We start from the raw sequence: 15,286 nt of genomic DNA on the forward strand, positions 1-15,286 counted from the left end.
ACTTCCACAGATTTTTTTAAATATTTTTTTTAATTTTTTTTTTTTTTTTTAAACAAATGCATGCAGTAAGGACTTTATGTAGAACCGAAAGGAAACTTGCTCTGTAGTGAAGCATGACATCTGTTTAGCAGTACATAGCAGCTATATACAACAGTTTAGGACTAAAAAGAAGAAGAAATGAGCCACCTGACCAAAACCAAAGTGTGAAACTAAGTAGACAAATACAAATATTCACAGCATACCCAGGTATTCACTGCTATAAGAATGAATAGATACCTTATTTCTTAGCTATAAGACATCTCTCCAATAATAGATCACCCTCTACAGATCCAGTTTGGTTTCTATTTCATACAGAATCACTCAGGCCTATGCCTAATCCTGCATTATCACCCCCAATTCCACCATAACATACTTTTTTTCCCTGCACTCTTGGTATGCCACAGCCCAAACCTTTCCCATTTGCAAGGTCACCTGGGATTTACAGTTTAATGGGATACAATCCCTACAAACAGCACTAGTTAAAACATCAACAACAACAATATGTTTCGTTTGCAAATAATGAGCACAGTAATCTGATCACAAGACCTCTGCCAAAAAACTATCAATTGCTTTGAAATGCCACAAAAAGCAAGGAGAATGGGAACTGCAATGATCACACCACCTAGAAACAAATACCATCTCCAGGTCAGTATACAAGACCCCGCTCTACTGGATAAAACCCAGACAAATAAACTGTGTGTCAAAGGTGCTGTACAGTCTGGACTCTGTGCTTCTGCAACAGCAGGCCCAAGCTTCATTTGTGCTGCCCCTCTGCCATTCCTGCTATGGAGTATCTTCATAGCTTTGAAGTGCCCAAGCTAGTAAAGATTTACTTGTAACCTGTTTCATGATGTTACAGATGTCCAGTGTGAAATATATTGGTTAGGATAGACTTTTCAGAATGTCTCCTTCACTTTGAAAGACTCCTCGCTTAGTTTTTCTTCTCGCTCCCAATGGGGGATACTTCTGGCCCGGGCTTGGACTTGTTTACCCTTTAATCTGTTCCCAACTCTTGGTAGCTATTCTCAAGCTGTCACAATCAGTGTCACAGGAAAATTAGCACATAACATATGTGACAAGTCACACCTACACTGCACAAAAGGCGAAATTATGCAGTGATGTGTCAAATGGATCATATTCATGTATCACCCAAAACGTACAGTTCATAAAAACTGACATCTCTTCAGCAGCCAAAGGAAATGATAAATTACAGAGCATGTAGGCTGAGGAACTGACAGGCTGTAACAGTGGCTAGCCCATTCTCAGGGTACAAAACCAATGCCTGCCTTCCTCCGCAAAGTCTATATACTCACATACACAGAGGGACTCTCTAACTTTAGGTTGTGGCAGGTTATAAACATCTCAGAGAACATACCCAAGCATCCCTATCTGCAAGCTGTCCCTCTCTTCATCTCTGGATAACTACCTGCTCTGCTGCCTCTGAGCAATTCCCCCTGTGAAGTGGAACTGCTAGAAGAGGTAGACAGGCAGGCTGGGGGTTGATGGCTGCTGAAGGTACAAGCCTGGGACTTCAAAGTGCCAGACTCAACTCTCTCCTCTGCCACTGACTTTGTGTGTACTTTGGTACAAGTCATCTAGTCTCCCTGTGCTTCAGTTCTCTCTGTTAAATGAAACAGCAAAACTGTCCTGCCAAAAGAAGTATCATGAGAATAAGTGTGTTAAACAATGCAAGCGCTAATATATTCTAACCTACATTGATGCGTTCTAGCCTAAGCACCTTAGACAGCCCAATAAAGGCTTTACCGAGCCTCTGATGAAATCAATAAATAGACGTCCATGGATTTCAGCAGGCAGTGGTTAAACCCCTGCAAGACAACAAATAGTGTCTTCATTGCCTGTACGGTCAAGAAATGTTTGTTGCCAGACCTCTCCCTTGCACTTTGCTCTTTCCAAAATATGTCTTAAAATGTAAGAAGGGTCTCAATCACTGACAGCTTTGAACCTAGAACTAGGTACCTATATCAAGGAAGCAAAATAACAAGCTGCAAGCAGCAAATAGAGGAAAGACAATACTAGGCTGGGACAACGGAGGTCTGAGTTCAGTTCTCAGCTCATTCACAGATTTCCTGCATAATCTTAGATGAAACATTTAGTTTCAGTATGCACCAGCTACTCATCTGCAAATTGAGGATGAATAATCATTCCTTTGCCCTTGCTTTCTATTTAAAGTGTAAGCTCTTGGGGATTGAGGCTTCTACTTATTGTTGACAACTACATCAGCCATGAAATGTTTCTCTGAATTGCAGAAAAACTGTATTATAGATGCAGAGTGTCTACTGTTTGTAAACAGTCTAGCCTGGGTCCAGAATAGCCACATGCACTGAGCACAGCCAATAAGCTCTACTGGACCCTGTCATAGGCACAATAGTTGAAGCATAGCCCTGTATCAAGGAATCAAGATCACTTCAGCAGCAGATTGTCCCTGTATATTTTGTAGGGCTGTGCCCTGCTAAATGAACCCCCTTGACACAGATGTACTTGAGAAGGCAGTGCAGCAATGCTGGAGCCAGCTCTGTGAAAGTCAGCTCATATCTGGAAGCAATGGTATTATTTAGGAATTTCAAATATCTGGAGCATTTTAGCCCTCTCTTGCTCCTGATGAGGGAGACGTGGTTACATATAGGTAGAGTGTGAGCCCTGAGCCCAACCAAGATGTTCAGGAAATGTCAAAGTAAAGGTAACGATGAATATAGAGAACCCCCCCACACACAGGGTTAATCCCAGTCTGATGACAGTATGGAGACAGACGTCACCCAAATATTCTGTTCTCACTCCCCTTCTGTCTCCAAGAGACTCTCTTCCAGATCCCTCTCCACTGACAGGAAGAGGTAGCAGAGCTCAAGTAAGTTGTTAAAGACCATATAGGACCAAGGAGCCACATCTGCACAGCGGATTCAGGAAGATTAGGCCCATCTATTTCCTAAAGATGGGCTGCATGAAGAGAAAGTAAGCAAAGCTTGAAACACATCCTGTGTGAATGCAGGGTTGATCATGAGCATCAAGCCATTTCTATTCCTCTGCCACAGGAGATGCAAGAACAAAGAAATGGCTCCTGTGAGTGGGTTTAATTTTTTAACAAGTTACCATGTGGCTCTTGTTCCAAATTTTGGGTGTTTATCTTTGTAATGTCTATTGCAAACACTGTAATTTTCCAGCAGCCAGGTACATTGAAGGCAAAAGTACTAATAATGTGACATCATTATTTTTGTTCCATAGCAACATCCCCCCACACCCCTTACACAACAGGTTATAAGTCTGTAAAACTCTGCATTTTACAGCACTATAAAACTCCTCCAGCTGTTATAAATATATCGTTTTAAGCGCTTGCATTTAAAAAAATGAAACAGAAAAATACCACTGAAAAGTTCAATGCTTTTTCTTCTCTGCATTCAACTGCATTAACTTTTTCCCTGCTGGTATCCCAGACCCACTGCTGGGCTGTCAGATCTCCACAGAAACCCGGGGAACGTTCAGGATGCATGGAGGCTGTTTGTTGGTACAAAAGCATCTATTTTACTGTGAGAGATGTCCAGTGGGGATGAACTTTTACTAAAAGAATGCATCCTGCTTGTTTGCCAACATGGCTGGTGAATGTAATCTAGTTAGATCCAGGGCCATTGGCAATGGATTTGTAGAGATGGAATCCATCATGGTGCTGTAAGATGGGACAATATAGTCACTAGTGTAGCTGCTTCCCAATTGCAGGCAAAGGGACTGGTGCTGTGGCTATTGGTTATAACTCCACTTTATGCCCCATTAAAGTTCTCAGTGAAGCACTTAATCCCACTGGGAATCTTTCATTTAGTCAATTGTTAGGTGGGGCAAGTCTTCACCACAGGTGCAGCTGTAGGTGGGGCAAGCCTTCACCGAAGCAGGAGGTAAGGGCAGGGGAAGAGTAGGAGGCTATGCAGTGGCACATGTCCAGGTCTTCTCTAAGGAGCGCACAGGCACTACAAGGACAGGCACTGGGGAGAGCCTGCCTTGGGACAGCATAATCACTTGGCAATCCCCTTGTTTTCAGTGATGTTTGCATTAAAAGAGCTCTTTCATTTCTGTTTTGGGTGTGTTGGGTCAAGCAGTGTCTATAAAATGATGAATTAAATATGCACTATTTGAAACCAACAAGTTTTGCCACCAGTTTAAGTTTGGGAAAGACACTTCGAGTCCAACAGGCATCATGGAGTCTCTTTTCTGAGCCCACACAGAGGAAAATGTCATCCTGAGCTTGCGCATTCAGTGAAAACAGGAGCTAACTGTAGTCCTCAATCATCAGTGCCTCCCATAGTGAAGAAAACCTAGTCCCTGGAAGAATATTGGCTGTTGTTGCTTCTGGTTCAGTTGAAACACTCCAGAGCAGAGACTGGCTCTCATTCCGTACAGTGATGAGTGTACTCAGAGCCCTGATCTCAGCTGAAAATCTAAAGGTGTTGCTAGAACATAAGTAAAACCAGTATTAAATAATTGCAGATGAGTTCTGCCTGCCACCTCAGACATGCTCTAAGCTGGGAGCCTCATTTTACTGAGCTGTAGATTTTACCATCACCAATGAGGCTTCTGATTTTTCCCTTTTTAAGCATTTTATTATTATTTATATTTTCCTTGCCAGTGCTTGAAGCCATCATGACAGTGTATTGGGTAATGACAGGATAATTGTTTGTTTCATTGATCATTATAAACCATTCTGCTTCTCTGCGTGATTTATAGCATTTAAAATACTCTCTCCTTCCCTCTCCATTCCCTTGCCACGGAGGAAGCTAAGTAGATCAAAAGCCAATTAACAATACAAAAAAAAGAAAAAACTTTGGAAATGAATGAGTCCTTATACCATTTCTTTGATGGTTCCCTATTGATCCTTTCAAGCCACAAAGAAAGTAAAAAATGTGAAGCAGTTAGAATTGTGAAGAAATTAAAGTGAAGGAATAGCGAGGAAGAGGAAGGCAGGAATGCTGCTGAAGGGCTTTTTCATTCAAGTTCAGACTTTGCTATCAGGATGTTGTGCTAACATAGCAGGACGCCAATGTTACATTGCTGGGTCAGGACAACAGGCAACTGCAGCTTGCTGGTGCTCAGCCTGCAGCCTAATAGCAGGCTGATGCCCTACCATGGGCAATGGCCTCGGGTAGATTCATCAGAGCAGCTGATGGAGGCATAGCTCATCGTTACAGCAGCTCACTGTGACACTGCCTCCGTGTCCCACAACAGAGAAAAAGCTGAGGCTATCCATTAAAACTGCAGTTTTATCCAGCCTTTCATTTTCTTCCAGCTGTACTGAGATACTTTTATTTGTGCATGCAGCTAATGTTCTAGATGCTTTATCTACAGTTTACCCAATGGGCACTTACTCAACGACCAAATAACCCCTCCAACTTCCTACTTAGACTGTTTTACCCCAGTCCTCCAGAAAAAGCATCAGGCACCATTATAAAGACAGTACAGTATTGACACCAAGAGTTTTCATGCATTTATACCTGAAATTACAGCAATTTTCTCTGTAGAACCAGGGTTTTCAGCTGTAAGATGTAAGTAGATGTCAGCATGTCATAAGCACCCTGCTATTCACACACTGCTAAACAGTATGAGGTGTCCCAGCAGAATGAGAAGGGGATCACAGTACAGAATAGGCATATAATCATTGGAATAGGTGGTGCTTGCCTGACTCCTACTTGAAAATACCTGAAGAGACAGGAATTGGCTCATTTACATACTTGAAAAGTCACAAGAGTGTTCTGGAGCTGTTGAGGAAACCACTAAGAAATGAACAGGGAGCTGGAAGAAGTCCCTTATCCGCTCTAATCTTTATCTATGAGTTTATAAGGAGATACTCACTGGAATTTTTATCTGTCCTTTCAGCAAATTGGTTAGGAGAGAATAAGAGAGGGGAAGGGAGGCAAGTTGCCCCTTGGCCATTTTTTTGCAGGTTACTGAACCACTAGATAGAAGTCCAGTAATGCAGAAAAGTAAGGCAGGGGAGAACTCCTCGGAAGAGCCCTTTCTCCACCTGATGTTGCCATGTGAATGATGGAGTTGGGGCACTCCTGAGCTAGTTCCTCTCTGCAGGTATGTCTACAGTGCAATCAGGAATGTGATTGCAGCACATACTGGCATCCTTCAGCTAGTTCAAATTTAGACAGCATACATAGCAAAAGCAATGCAGACACAGAAGCACAGCGTGGCTTTATCCTACGCAGCACCTCTTTATTTATTAAAGATAGGAACCTCCTGTGAAAAGCCTGCATTGTGCCCCCATTTTGACTGCCATCTGTTTGAAGATGGCTTGGTTACACCTATACACCACTGTCAAAAGGCAGGGAAAAGATTCTGGATGGAGCCTATATATTCACAGCCTACACTGAAAATACAAAAATAAAAGCTTATCATCATGCTCATTTGGCCTTCCAGGATGTGCCATCATGGCATGCCAATACATAGATATTGGCTAATTCTGAACATAGCTTATAGCTCCCAATCACCCTTACATTCAGGATGAACATCTCCTCACATGGGCTTACTTGACAGCTCTTGGTGAAACCTTTATTCCTCTCTAGTACACATGATCAGTCCTGATTTTTTCATGTTCCTTTACATTCAAAATCAACTTTTCTCTTTTGCAAGGTTTACTTTTTCTGCCATGAGACACAGGCGTGACATAATCAAGAAATCCAAACTACGAGCACCTGACAGAAGATTTTCTCCGAAATACAGAGCTACTTTATAGCAATCAATAAAGCACTAGAGTAAACCCAAGCCTGCAGTGGAAATTCCCCCACCTAAAATTGAGCTTACCATCAGCCAAGATGCCATCACTGGAGTACTTAAAAGTATACACAGAGAAGAAAGTATTCAGTTATCATTACACCAATTGCATCAGTCTCTGGTTGCCTTTGAAAACTCCAAACTGCTAAATATTCCCTGTCCATTACCTGTTTCCCCTCTTGTTGCCCAGGTATTCCCTGTCCATTGCCTGTTTCCCTCTCGTTGCCCAGGAAGAGAAAGGACAACAAACACTTTTGAAATTCTACAGAACAGACACATGTGCAAAATGTTGAGTACATGCAACACTTCCCAGCAAAGTGACCTGATGACATCAAATGCGAAGAATCTTTGGAGGGAAGGGTCCCAAGCATAGAAGACTCCTCCAATTTATTCCATTGGGCTACTTAGAACAATACCAGAGTCATAAAGAAGTCTCCAGAAACAGCACGAATCAAACCCTGTTGGTTTGAACTCAGTGGAAGGGAAATTTCAGTCCCTTGAATGGTTTCATAATGCATCAGGGCACATCAGAAGCGAAGGAAACAGTCTGGCAGAATTGCATTAATTTTCATGAACCCAGCAGCCCTGGAAAATCATGAAAACTGCAACATAATGAAAGCCTGGAAGGGAAAAACCTGCCCTCTTCTTCACTGCTGGAGAATCTGAATGCGGATTCCATCAAAGAAGAGAGTCTGAGAAACCACAGCAGGAATAAAAATTAACCCTTTGGCTCATGAGACTGCAGGGTTGAGGAGTCACCATTCTCCTAGTCCCTAGTCTGCCAAAAGAGATAAACTCCTGTATGAGGGCTGGCCATCTCTATGCAATTAGACCTTAGCACTCTGCATGACACAATGAACTGCTGCCAGCAGGAATTAAAGAAGGCATTTTCTTCTATCTTCACAGTCTTCATCTTCTGCCCCCATTTCAGGGTCTGTCTCACTGATTTTAGTGGGAACAGGATGCATGTGTTTGTTTTATAGTGTCCTAGATGGATGAATGATGCTCCCAACAAAACAAATAAATAAAAATACATTTCCTTGCTCTTATGTGATGTGACAAAAATCAACCCCATGTGCAAACTCCTGCCAGATTGTGTAAATGGGCTTATCCTTTCAGATATTTCAATCTAATATTTTATTCAAAAGTTGCACCCCTAAACACAAAAAGCAGGAATAATATTACTATTATTGTTACTGAACACAAGAATAACTTAAATTCTGAATACTATCTTAACACATGGGGTTATATATTAACTACCTCATGCCTACTTCATGCTACCATATTGTGATGAAGAAAGTTACACCACTGAATGTAAGCACAGATTACACTCTGCAAGGCCTACAAATGTACCTTGGTTTCATTCCTGCCTTTGCTGGTTGTGAAGCAGCCAGCAATTAGCTAACAGCAGTTGCTCTTCCGGGAGCTTTGCTGACATCATCTCCAATGCCAGGGAACAAACAAAGCTCTTTTTGCGGGATAAAAAGCACAACATGCATTGAGGTTGTTGTTGTTAAACAAAAATAACCAAGCTAATTTCAGCTTCATTTAAAAGCATGGGAAATAATCATTGCTCAGTGAATGGGAAAAGGACAAAATCAGTACAGAGAGAAATCATTTGCAGGATCATGAAAGACTTCTACAAGCAACGAGTACTGAAACTATTTTTAATATTACTGAACAGTGCCCTTTAAATATCTACTTCTCCCTAGTACAAGGTTTTGGGAATCTTTCAATTTAAAGAATTTCTATATATGAATATTTTTTTCATTTTCTCCCCTTCATCTCTTATATAATAAACACTTACAGTTAAATAACATAATTATTTATAAAGCCTGTTTGATCAAATGACTTATTCTCCTCAAAAAATTTTAGCCCCCTTGGAAACCCACTCAGAATGGCAGATAATCACTGTGCTAGATGCTGAACACTTACATAGGAAGAGACATCCCTGATTTAACTGGCATAGTAAAAATTTTGCAGATACGCAAGTGAGAAACAGAGAAATTAACAGCCTTGCTCCAGTTTGTCTAGAGTGCCAATCAGGGAGAAGGGATTGTAGCCACAGTCGCTGAGCCACTGTTGGATACCTTAACCACAAAACCAGTGTTTTTATGAGTCTTTGATCTTAATCACACTGGAACAAGCCCAGAACTACTTTACTGACTCAGTGCAGCATCCCTAGAGATACCACTGTAACCCTAAAGATCATTTTGCTCAGAATGATCAGCGTCCTGCTGACCACAGCCTACCTCATTCATTTTCCTTCTGGTCATGGCATTTCCCATCTGCTGACCTCCAGAACAGCCTTCTCAGGAGCAGAGTGCTGGGATTTCTCACTGCCCCTGCATTTCAAACAAACACAAACACTGCTCACAAACACGTATTGGTCCTGAATTCCAGGTGCATGACGAGGCCTCTCTTGACCTCCCACCCGCCCCACAAAGCAAGAGCTAGACTCAAACCCTCCAGCAGTACAAAACAGAGCATGGCCTTGGCTAGAACACCCTTAGACAGGGTAGGGTTCATAAAGCAACTGACTTGTCTACACGCCTAGTAGGGAAACTCATCAGACAATCTAGTGTGATTATTCTCCCATTCCCAGGGGAGGAGCAGCTAACCCTCCTGAGGGGTGGGCTGGTCTTATTTTTTCCCCTCAGGGAGACTACTACCCCTCATCCTTTCAAAGGCCCTGACCAAGAAGTCCCAGCCAGGACCCTACTCCCTCTCCACACCCCCAACCTGTGTGAGGACACAGGACTGCCCCTCTAAAGCCCACCTTTGGTGCTGCCTGCCCTTCTCCAGTCCCTCTGCCCTGGCCCTTCTTCCTCCCAGCACTGCCACAAAATTCACACGAGCCTGACCCGCTCCCTTCTACCACAGGTACCTCCGCACCCTCTGTCCTCTCCTTAGGTGCTTCCTGAGTATCTGCTCTCCTTCACAGAACCAAGACCTCAGAGCCTCTTCTCTATCTATACACAGCCTCGGGGCTCTCCCCCTTTAAAGGGCCTTTCCCCTCATGGTGTTGGGGCTCACCCCTTTAAGAGGCTGTTCCCCTCAGGGCTCTCCCCTTCTCTGATGAGCCGTTTCCCTCACGGTGCTGGGGCCCTCTCCCCTTCCCTGAGGCGCCGTTTCCCTCACGGTGCTGGGGCCCTCTCCCCTTCCCTGAGGGGCCGTTTCCCTCACGGTGCTGGGGCCCTCTCCCCTTCCCTGAGGGGCCGTTTCCCTCACGGTGCTGGGGCCGTTTCCCTCACGGTGCTGGGGCCCTCTCCCCTTCCCTGAGGCGCCGTTTCCCTCACGGTGCTGGGGCCCTCTCCCCTTCCCTGAGGGGCCGTTTCCCTCACGGTGCTGGGGCCCTCTCCCCTTCCCTGAGGCGCCGTTTCCCTCACGGTGCTGGGGCCCTCTCCCCTTCCCTGAGGGGCCGTTTCCCTCACGGTGCTGGGGCCCTCTCCCCTTCCCTGAGGGGCCGTTTCCCTCACGGTGCTGGGGCCCTCTCCCCTTCCCTGAGGCGCCGTTTCCCTCACGGTGCTGGGGCCCTCTCCCCTTCCCTGAGGGGCCGTTTCCCTCACGGTGCTGGGGCTCTCTCCCCTTCTCTGAGGGGCCGTTTCCCTCGGCGCCAGGGCTCTCTGGCAAGCTGTCCCTCACTGAGGAGGGAGGAGAAACCCGCCCAGTGCCTGGGCCCTCACAGAGCAGGGCTGAAGCGGGAATGGGGTCTCTAGGTGTGTTTGTACGACTGAATAATGGTGAAATGCCCTGGCACAGGTGAGGCATGAGGGGTGCTGGGGGGTGAAGTGGGAGAGCGGGAAGCTGAGGAGTGAAGAGAAGTCCCTTAGGCGGGATGGGGTGTGCAGTGTAAGCACTAAATGCACAGAGTGGGTGTCAGGGAGAAAATGACCATGTGTTTATGTAATCTTATGCAAATGGATGTATATTTATGCAAATTTGTGTTAAGTAGATTCTACTGATGTTCTGGTTTCAGATATTGGTAGGTATGTGCTAATACATATAATACACACTTAAAACTCTTCTGCAAGCCACTGTGACCCAGTTGGTATGTTATTACACATACAGACAACGTGCTGTCTTTTAGGTAAGACAGAAAACTAAAGTATCTCCCACTGTTTAAGGTTTTAACATGGCTGTTAAGTGTATTTGATCTAGTGTTCTGGCCAAATTCCAGTGAGTATAATTATACCTCATCTACCCACTCCAGCTCTCCCACTGGCTTTACCTGGTAAAGTGTTTTTCTGTTTTCTTCTGGTATGCGATGTTAAATATCTACTATTACCCCACAGACTAATACATGGGTTAGCTGTTCCTCATGTCTGGAATGTGCCAGTACTTGAGCTGGGAAAGTTTTAGGGAGCATGTGTTTCCCATCTCTGTGACTCAAAGGAAAATGGAAGGGTCAATTAGATGCTAGTGATTTTAATTTGCATGATGAGTATTCTCCTGCTTCAGTGTTGTCTTGTCAAGGTGCCCAAAGTCGTTTCTAATTTGCAGGGGAGTTTGTGGTCTAAGCCTAGAAACGTTTGTGAAATTGATTTGTAGTTCAGTATATATAAAATAATGCCTGTGTATATGAATGTATGGAAAGTGACTCTGTAACCAAATAATCAATGGTTGTTGTTAAGTTACTGAATTAAGGTTGAGACAGAATTAAGATGGTAAGGAAGAGCTCTGAAATTATTGTTGTGCTAAATATATGTCTTGAAACATGCAGCAGAACTGATTCAAGCTTCCCTTCAAAGTTGAGACTGATAGGTACCAATATTCAGACAGTATCAGGAGCTGGAGGTGGCGGAGGACTACAAAAGGCCTGATCAAGTGTTGCTGAAGGTGACAGCAGCAGCGCACAGCCACTTGTAAACTGAAGACAACCTCTGTGTTGTCTCATCAATTGAAGTTGAAATAAATTGTAAACAATACTGAGTTGAGGGATTTGATTTGATTCAGAGTTTCAGAGCAAATATTAAATAGCCTAGAAAGTGGAGTGTATGCCATGTTTTATATTCATAAGAGTGTTTTTCTACATGCATTAATTTAGTTGCATAATGAGTGACTAAAATCTTCCTTTTCCCCAAAAGCACTTTTAAAAATTGCTACTAAATTTCCAGATATTCCTATGTGCTCTCTAAAAGGAAATAAAAATGCAATTAAAGGGAATGCTAATTTCCTCAGGACTAGAACACACAGGAGGATGGATCATAGCTCTGTATCTGCTGCCAGTCTGCTTGGTGGGTCTGGGCAAATCTGCTCTCCATGCTCGTTTCCCTTTCTGTAAAATGGAGATAATGTCCCTAACCTTTGTAAGGCATTTTAAGACTTAATGGTGAAAAGTGTTGTAGAAGTGTTAGATACTATTAAAGGTGTTCAGGATTTTCATTTACAATAAAAAAAGATAAGAGTTTAGACATTAGAAATTAAAACTGTACTGATAACTTCAGATCCTGTGTCAAGCACTTTTATTTTTCAAAATGGCTTACAAAGTAAACTGTTCTGATGGTATGTCTGCAGTGTGTGAATGGGAGTGATGTTTTCCAACAAAAAAAATGGGAAATTAGTCTTTGTTTCCATGAATTTCTTTGCTGCTTCAAGGAGATACGCTTTGGGTTATTTTCCTTAGGGAACAATCTTAAATTACTTTTTTGTTCATTATAGATTTCTCCTGCATCTTTTTGTTGTCTAAGACATTCTTCTTATTCAGAGATTTTTGCAATCAGCATCTTATTTAGTATTTTTAAAAATCACTTTTTTCAGCTTTTGAACTTTTATACTCTGAAAATGTGTTTAAAAGAGCCAGAATCCACCTATTCTATCTGAACAGCTCTCTCCTGTGCAATGGCAATAGAAAAATGCTGAGAATAGTATGGATTACCACAGGTGAAAGAGCTGATTTTCCTGCCTTCACTAGGTAAGTGGAAATTTCTGATTAGATCCATAGTACTTTTTTGGCAACTGAGGCAGGATTTGGTGTAAGTTATTTAACAAATAGTCATTAGTATTGACACTTCTCATAATTTTATTATGTCTGGAAATATTTAATGTTTTTCTTAAATTGGTATAATCTGGAGTAACTTGAACCTCAGTTTTTATTTTTTAAGAGAGTGTATTTCTAAACTTGATGATAGAAAAATGAGAAGCTTGCAGATGTGTTCAGCATGTGCCATTTAGACCTTGAAAGTCAGAAAGGGCTATAAGGAAGCTGTGGTATGTGCACACACGTGTGTAACAATTTTACCACAAATGAAGTTGGTCCCCTGGAACAGAAAAGTAAACTCTGCATTGGTGCTGTCTTGTGTAGCTGTGTTCTCTGCCTTGGTCTCTACAGCCATGTTTGCCTTCATGCAGAGAAGTCAGCAGGAACTGTAGCATTCCCTGGCATCCTCTTGGATGCAGTGGCCTCCTCAGTTTCCTGCCCAGGGATTCTCATTTGAAGGCTGACAGGCAACTTGAATACTGCTAAGATCATTTTGCCATTTCTTCACTGGAATAATTTTCACAGTGACTAAAATACTCTTGCAAAAGTCATATTCTTTTCTGAGATTTGTCTTGGATTACTGCAATGATATGCAATATATTAAAAGGATTTGCCTTGTATTGTGATTGGCCTCCATCCTGGCCAACACAGCAGGGTTTGAGCTTGGTTCTCTAGAAATAACAACTGTGAGCTGCTGTTGTGTGAGCTTCAGGCTCTAGCAAGCCCATATTCTTTGTCGTTGGGCACAGAGGGGTTTTGTAACAAATGCTCAACCCTAGGTTACGCCATGACATTTTGTTTCCTCCTTCCCGTGCAGGTTTGTTCCTTAGACATTCCCAGGTGTTTACTCATGGAACAGTGTTGCCCTGGGGTGTCATCTGTGGCATTTGGGTTTGCTGGAATATGGAAATGTTTCATTTCACAGGTTTGTCCTTTCAAGAGTTTAAGGACCTACATGTATTAAATATGACTCTGTCAATCAGTGTAGAAGAGAATACCACTGCGATAGTAATGCTGTGCTGAATTGCACTTGGAGCTGAGAGCCAGAACCTCTGCAGTTCCAGTTCTTTGACCCATGTCTTTGGCCTATTCTGTTGCATTACCTTGGGCAAATCACTACATCTCCACCTCTAGCCTAACACAACAGAATGTTCAGTGTGGGCCCCAAAGAAAAGTAGTCATCTCCATAAACCTTTGGAGCTATCTGCTTTCTGAAGGCATATCCCTCACGGAGTAGAATTAGGAAGTAATCATCATGTCTACATAAATCCACTGGCCTTAGCTTAGCATCTAACTTGCATCCAAAGTCCATTGTTGAGAGCACAGTTTCAGGATATGCAGGGGTGTGGGTTCTCAGCACATTTCAGCTGCAGTAAGTACATGCTGATTTCTCTGGGTTATGTTCTTCCTTGTCCTAGTACAGTTCGCTCCTTAATCTCCCAGCCTCCTTTTGTCTGTTTGTAAAATCTGACATGTCCCTACTCTGCTGTGGAATGCACTGGAAAGACCTAGATAGAGAGGCTAATAATGCTCTTTATTTTACTCACTTCCCAGGGGTCTAGGAGAGTTAATGTCTGCACAGTGCCTTGGCAAGTGTAAAAGTGCTTAGCTTCATTATATATTGATTTATGTGTAAGAAAACTACACAAAATAATAAAACATGCAATGTACTTAAAATGGACTGTAGGCAGAGGGGAGAAACATCTTAGATCTAAGCTTAAAACATGATACAAGTCATGTGAATGAAGTAGAGTTAGATGGGCTTCCCACCAAATCCAGCACAAATGGGAAAAGGTCCTATATTTGGAAATAGCACAGGGCCCAAAGGGGGCTGTGTCTAGATGAGAATTCCCATGTGGGGACAGAGACACGAATTAAATTAGAACAGATATTAGAGCTCTGGGCCAGATTCATATCCTCACTGCAGCAAAGTAAACCAGAGAAACACTGGCAAATCACTGATGTAACACCAGCATGAGTTAAGAGGAGAATCAATCCACAGGTAATAAGGGCAGCATCGGTGTCTGCCTGGGGTTTCATCCTGTGCTTTGTCCTAATTATGAGTAGATTAATGGCAAGCTAAAATACAAAACAGATTTATGAGCCATTGCCATCTCCCTCCGTGTTGTTGTACAGCTGACTCAACAGTACTCTTGCTCCTTGGCTAGAAGGTCAACTTAGGTTTTACTAAGCTAGGGCTGGGGCTCGGACTCAAAGATATGCTGCCTTACTGAATGCTACTGCTAGGATAAATGCTAAATTGAAGTCTCATCTGCTCTCTCCATGTCCTGTCCAGATGGATATTTAAGATCCCACAGCACATCTTGAATAGAGGATAACCCTATATATCTAGCCAGCATTCTTCCTTCATTGCAAAAGACTTGGACCAGCTTGTATTTGAAGTCAGCAGAATTATTTCTGTTTTCTTGCAAAAACCAGTATCTTTCCAGACTGGAAATACTGAACCTGGAATGGGAAAGGACCAATGTGTAA

The sequence above is a fragment of the Aquila chrysaetos genome, chromosome 20, assembly GCF_900496995.4.
Source record: "Aquila chrysaetos chrysaetos chromosome 20, bAquChr1.4, whole genome shotgun sequence".
Lineage (NCBI taxonomy): Eukaryota > Metazoa > Chordata > Aves > Accipitriformes > Accipitridae > Aquila > Aquila chrysaetos.